Genomic DNA, 6,797 nt, shown 5'->3' with positions numbered 1-6,797 from the left:
GCGGGTGGCACTGTGGGTTAAACCACAGAGCCTAGGGCTTGCCGATCAGAAGGTCGGCGGTTTGAATCCCCACAATGGGGTGAGCTCCCATTGCTCAGTCCCTGCTCCTGCCCACCTAGCAGTTCGAAAGTACGTCAAAGTGCAAGTAGATAAATAGGTACCACTCTGGTGGGAAGGTAAACGGCATTTCCGTGCGCTGCTCTGGTTCTCCAGAAGCGGCTTAGTCATGCTGGCCACATGACCTGGAGGCTGTACGCCGGCTCCCTCAGCCAATAAAGCGAGATGAGCGCCGCAACCCCAGAGTCGTCTGCGACTAGACCTAATGGTCAGGGCTCCCTTTACCTTTAACAACTCTCAGCATCCTTAGGAAACTACAGTTCCCATGATTCTTTGGGAGGGGACCTATGAATGTTTAAAGTGGTACGATAGTGCTTTACACGTATAGTGCCCATGTCTACTCAAATGCCCCTCCTGTTGAATATAATGGGACTTACTCTCAGGGAAGCAGGGTGAGGATTGAAGCCATTGTTGTTTGTGATGGTATTAACATTTGAGTGATGTATTCCTCCCCCTTCTTCCTTGCACATCCTACATCAGTTCACTATGTCAATCATCATTCAGTTGTTGAAAAGGGTGTGACATGTAATAGTTATTACTGAATAAATGACTCAACATTGGGTATATATCTGGTGCTCAGAAAAACGGGGAAATGTCATAGAATCATAGAATTGTAGAGTTGGAAGGGACTCTGAGGATCATCTAGTCCAACCGCCAGGGCTGGCTTACCCATAGGTGTTAGGAGTGTGTGGCACCCGGGCCCTGGGCTCTCAGGGGCACCAGGATGCGAGTCCGGGGCCGAGATTTGGAATTCGGGGATTGCATAGCCACTGCCGGGCGGAGCAGAGCTCATTGGAGTGCCACAGGCTTTTCTGCTGCGGGCAATGAGGCAGCCGGTTGGCTCCGCCCTCCTGCGCACCTGTGATTGGCAGGCTGTCGAGAGGCCCGCCCAGCACACACACACTGCTCACACAAGGCACGCAGGGGAGTGTTCTCTTCCCTCCACCCACAGTGGCACGGGAAAGAGTTGCATGCCCCCCCAAAAGCTCAACACCTCTGAGCTGCGCCCCTTAAAAAAGCTCTAAAACTTTGGCCTGTCCCCCCCCCCCAATTGAGGGCACTGAGCAGTTTTTTGCACCCCGGTGCCACATATGCTAAAGACAGCCCTTCCAACTGCACACAGTGCAGGAATATGCAGCTGTCCCATACGGGAATCAAACCTGCAACCTTGGTGTTATCAGCACCAGGCTCTAACCAACTGAGCTATGCAACCTCTCCTTCCTGGAGACTACCACCTTTTAGGAACACAAAGGATGCTGCCTTATGCAGAATGAAAAAAAGAGTACTCCATCAAGCCCAGCATTGTCTACAGTGACTGGCAGAGACTCGCCAGCTTTGCCTGGCATTGCAAGAGATTGAACCTGGGACTGGTAGATGCTCTACCACTAAGCTATGACCTTTCTTCAATTGTCAGCCTGATGCAGCTTTTGCCATTTTTACCCCTGCAAGTTTGGGAAAGCTTTGTAAGGCTGGTCTGTGACGTTAACATTTGAGAGCGCTGGAGGTGAAATAGTTAAACAGGTTACCCAATCAGAACCCAGGAGGGGGGTGGAGTCAGAGGGACTATAAAACCAGCTCTGGGAGAGGCGAGGGGAGTTCGTTGGCGGGTTGGGTGGTTGGTTGGAGTGGGAGTGAATTGGGAGAGAGCCTGTGGTTAGGTTGAGTTAGGAACAGTTAGGAGCTAAGAAGACAAGTAAAAAGTGGAGAGGTGGTTTAGGGAGTGAGAGCAGGGAGATGAAGTTATAGGTCTGGATAGGCACCCTATGATTGTAATTGACTGAGATCGTTTATGAGACCACATGCTTGTTAAACTACAATGAATAAACAGAAGTTTTATGTTACAATTTAACCCAGACTGGACTCAGTATTTTACCAGGTAGCGCCTGGTTGGTGGCAGCGAGAAATAAAGTGGTGGCACAGGGATTAATAGACGGTGAAACGTCTGGGGACCCTGTGTGATCGCCGACATGGTCTTCCATCCCTTAGCGAACTAGTAAATTAGCACCAACAAGGGCTCTCTGACAATCCTACTCGGGACCACCCAATTTTCTGTGACTCACAGCCAATTTAAAAACTAGGAGGGCATATACAGAGGATGTTATGTATTAATTTGCTTTTTTAAAGGGCAAAGATATGTTCCTCCAAATGTACTGAGCCATCTACAGATGACCATATAGCACCGGTCCTGAAAGACCTACATTGGCTCCCAGTACATTTCCGTGCACAATTCAAAGTGTTGGTGTTGACCTTTAAAGCCCTAAATGGCCTTGGTCCAGTATACCTGAAGGAGCATCTCCACCCCCATCATCCAGCCCAGACACTGAGGTCCAGCTCTGAGGGCCTTCTGGTGGTTCCCTCACTGCAAGGAGTGAAGTTACAGGGAACCAGGCAGAAGGCCTTCTCGGTGGTGGCACCTGCCCTGTGGAACACCCTCCTGTCAGATGTCAAGGAAATAAACAACTACCTGACTTTTAGAAGACATCTGAAGGCAGCCCTGTTTAGGGAAGCTGTTAATGTTTGATGTTTTATTGTATTTTTAACATTTTGTTGGAAGCCACCCAGAGTGGCTGGGGTATTATTAGTATTAGTATTAGTATTATTATTATTATTTCCCCCTTGCATTCTGGGATCCAGCACATGGCTGCAGACTTTCCTTTTGGCCTCTGCTCCTGATTCTTTTGACTAGTCATGGCAGGATGCTACAACCCATTGATTTGTTCTCGTTAAGGGGCGGGAGATAATGCGACCCAGAAAAATCAAAACACCTACTGGACAGGTGGCCTAGCTGATGCTGCTCGGCTCATTTCCACACCAGTGGGATAAATATTCAGCAAAGGTTTCCAGATCTCTGGATCATACATTTTTTTCGGGTCACAAAGAGTGCAGAAGGCAATGATTCCCTAAATGCATGTGCTTCCCCTATTCATATTCACAGCCTTCTTCATTAATGAAGAGGCCTCCAGCCAAATACATGGCTAGAGATAGCAAATACTTCACCCACTGCAAGTCTTCTATTTGCCACGCTCCTCTCATTTTTGTAGGAAAGTAAAAAGAGCCTGCTCCCCCCCCCCTCCACACACTGTCCAAAGAGGGGAGCCTGTGCTATACAGAACCTTTTGGGTGCCCTTAGATTAGGGATGGGACGCGGTGGCACTGTGGTCTAAACCACAGAGCCTAAGGCTTGCCGATCAGAAGGTTGGCAGTTCGAATCCCCGCGACGGGGTGAGCTCCCGTTGCTCGGTCCCTGCTCCTGCCAACCTACCAGTTCGAAAGCATGTCAAGGTGCAAGTAGATAAATAGGTACCACTCTGGCAGGAAGGTAAGCAGTATTTCTGTGCGTTGCTCTGGTTCGCCAGAAGCGGCTTAGTCATGCTGGCCACATGACCCGGAACCTGTACGCCGGCTCCCTCGGCCAATAAAGCGAGATGAGCACTGCAACCCCAGAATCGTTCGCGACTGGACTTAACGGTCAGGGGGTCCCTTTACCTTTACCTTTAGATTAGAGATGGGGAGAACTTCACAACCGATCCCCTTTCCCAAGGAACTCTGGGAATTGTAGTTCTGTGAGAGGGGAAAGGGTCTCTAAACAACTCCCAGCACCTTTAACAAACTACAGGATTCTTTAGGGAAAGCCATGACGATTTATAGTGGGATTACGGTGCTTTAAAAGTGTAGTGCAGATGAGACTGTGAGATTTATTAATCTAAATCTTCCTGGTCCAAAAACTCTAGCCAGTACACAATCATTGAAATGTGCACATTAATTGAAATGGTTTAACCACACAGGACCAAAGTAGATGTAATGGTATTCCCTTCTTTAATCTTGGCATGGTTAAGTTTAAATAATATACAAATGGTATGTTTGTATATGGTACCTTGGTTTACGAACTTAATCCATTCCGGAAGTCCGTTCTTGAACCAAAGCATTCTTAAACCAAGGCGTGCTTTCCCATAGCAGCGGGGGACTAGATTTACAAATGGAACACACTCAACTGGAAGAGGAACGTGTTCTGCTTCCAAGGCAAAATTCACAAACCAAAACACCTACTTCCAGGTTTTCAGTGTTCTTAATCCAAGTCGTTGATAAACTAAGCTGTTCTTAAACCAAGGTACCACTGTATAGCCAGAGCAGAGGGTTCCAACACTATTACTAACTGGGGGTGGGGGAGCTTGAACCCTCAAAAAGTCCTCCCTGAATTGGAGGTGTTTGGTAACAATGGCTAACACCCCTTTTAATGGATTTGCTTATCAATGGGGTTAGTGGGACAACTTCAGATTGGCTTGGAGGTGATGGATTATCAGGACTCAGTTCAGTCTAGCTTCAGGCAAAATCACTAGATTCAAACTGGGAGCCAATTTTCTGGGAAACATGGATCGTCCCAGCGCTTGAGAAAAACATCACATGAATTAAGCATTTAGTTTATATGTTGAACTGAAAATTTGGGACTCTCTCGGGCACCTTTCAAATTTTGCTTCCAAAGTAAAGCTCTGAGGCTCACTCTGAATGAAGTCAGACCTCCAGCTTTGGCAGTGGGTTTTAAATGGCAACTTGCCACTGTGAATATTTTCACAACCATCTCACACACACCCTACCCTTAAATCCTCAATTTATCCACAGCTGCAAATCTTGGGAACACTCTGAAATTAGGAGAACCCGTATCTGGAGCTTTTGTAAGCTAACTGACTGGAGAATTTCTTTCTCCCAGATTCGCTTCACCACAGATGGAAACGTTGATGGCGGAGTGGAAAACGTAGGTGGGCTTTGCAGACAAGATTGGCAATTTCCCCGAATACTTGATTTATATTTCAAATAATGTACAAGTGACCTTTAGCAGAATACCAGAAGGGGTGAGGTAGTTGGCAGGGCAGCCTGGAACATAGGAATTGCCAAGTCAAAGCATCAGTCCACCCAGTTCTGCATTGTCTACACTGGCTGGCAGCAGCTCTTCAGGGTCTGGGGCATCTCCATGCCTGTCCGTAGATGCCAGAGCTACTCAGCAAGACATTTTAAGCAATACGCAAGGTGACAAACCAACAGATCACACAGAGTTGCCACTACGTCCCCACGCAATGTTTCCCAAGCTCTGCCCCATCATTGTATCAGAACAAGCCCTTAAATTTCCTCATTTATTCCTCTTGTCCTTAGTGCTTCTGAAAAAAAAAACCCACAGAACTGGAGCTCTCTAAATCAGAGTTTGCATTCACAGGAAACATTCACAGGTAAGCGGTGCAATTTGACAGTCAAAAGAAACCCCGTTAGCGCACTTTTCTCTGAGCACCTTCTGCCAAATCAACGCCAAAAGAAAGAAAGGTTGATGCGATATCAAACAGGGATCCGATCCGAGCAGAAGTGGAACAACGACAACAAGACTTTTGGACTGTTTACTTACAAGAGACGGTAGAGTCAACAGGAAGAAGATGCGGCCGTTCCATATATTTCCCGAGTTCATGCTGCAGGAGTTAGAGAGGCACCCCCCACTTCCGAGCATCCCTCTCGCCTCTCGCCTCCCTACTGCCTGTTGCTGATCTGAAGCACACAAATGACCAACAGAACCGGTGAATGTGTGTAGTGGAAGTGGGGAGGGGGAGTGGTGGAGAGAGAGAGAGAGACAGAGAGAGACTCAATATTATTAGCAACTCTCTAGGCTGCGATTGATTTGCCTCCCACCTGTGTGCATTCGGAGAACTCTGCCAGTTACTGCCAAAGGGAGCTGGTAGGTCCCTCGAAAAATGCAACACAAACAGTGACAACACAAAAGATGGGCACAGACCTGCTCAAGTTGACTGCTGCTTTCATGCAAATCAATGCAACTTCCACATGCAGGAAACATATTAATTGGGAAGGTGGGTGTTCCAAGCAAGGAGCTGGATTGTTTGGGGTTGTGTGTTAAGGAAGAAGGAAAGCAGACTTCCCCAACCTGATACTGTGGGCTGATGCTTTGGACTACAACTCCCATCATCCATGACCATCGGCTATGTTGGATGGGCCTGATGGAAGCTGGAGTCCAACAACATTGGGAGAGCATCAGGTTGTGTCTCTGGACTCAGTCTCCCATCCCTGCGCATTGGGACACAGGAAGCCAACAGTGGTCCATCTAGCCCAGTGACTGGCAGCAGCACTCCAGGGTTTCAGATATCGGATATTCCAAGGGCTACCTGAAGATGCTGAGGTTTGAACCTGGGACCTTTGCAGGTGAAGCTGGTGCTCTGTCATTGAGCCATGGCTCTTCCCAACCTGGGTGCCCTCCTGTCATCGTTGAGGTTGAGGACAGCAACTCCTGTCATCCTGAAGGAGCGTCTCCACCCCCATCATTCAGCCCAGACACGGAGGTCCAGCTCTGAGGGTCTTCAGGTGAGTCCCTCATTGTGAGAAGTGAGGTTACAGGGAACCAGGCAGAGGGCCTTCTCGGTAGTGGCACCTTCCCTGGGGAACACCCTTCCATCAGATGTCAAGGAGATAAATAGCAATGCAACTTTAAGAAGACACCTGAAAGCAGCTCTGTATCGGGAAGTTATTAATGTCTGGTGTTTTATTATGTTTTTATATGTGCTGCAAGCTACTCCGGGCAGCTGGGGAAATCCAGCAGGATAGCCTGGATATTATTATTATTATTATTATTATTATTATTATTATTATTATTATTATTATCCTTGACCATTGCCCATGCTGGTTGGGGCTGT

The sequence above is a fragment of the Lacerta agilis genome, chromosome 12 (assembly GCF_009819535.1).
Source record: "Lacerta agilis isolate rLacAgi1 chromosome 12, rLacAgi1.pri, whole genome shotgun sequence".
Classification (NCBI taxonomy): domain Eukaryota; kingdom Metazoa; phylum Chordata; class Lepidosauria; order Squamata; family Lacertidae; genus Lacerta; species Lacerta agilis.
This window is presented reverse-complemented; position numbering follows the sequence as displayed.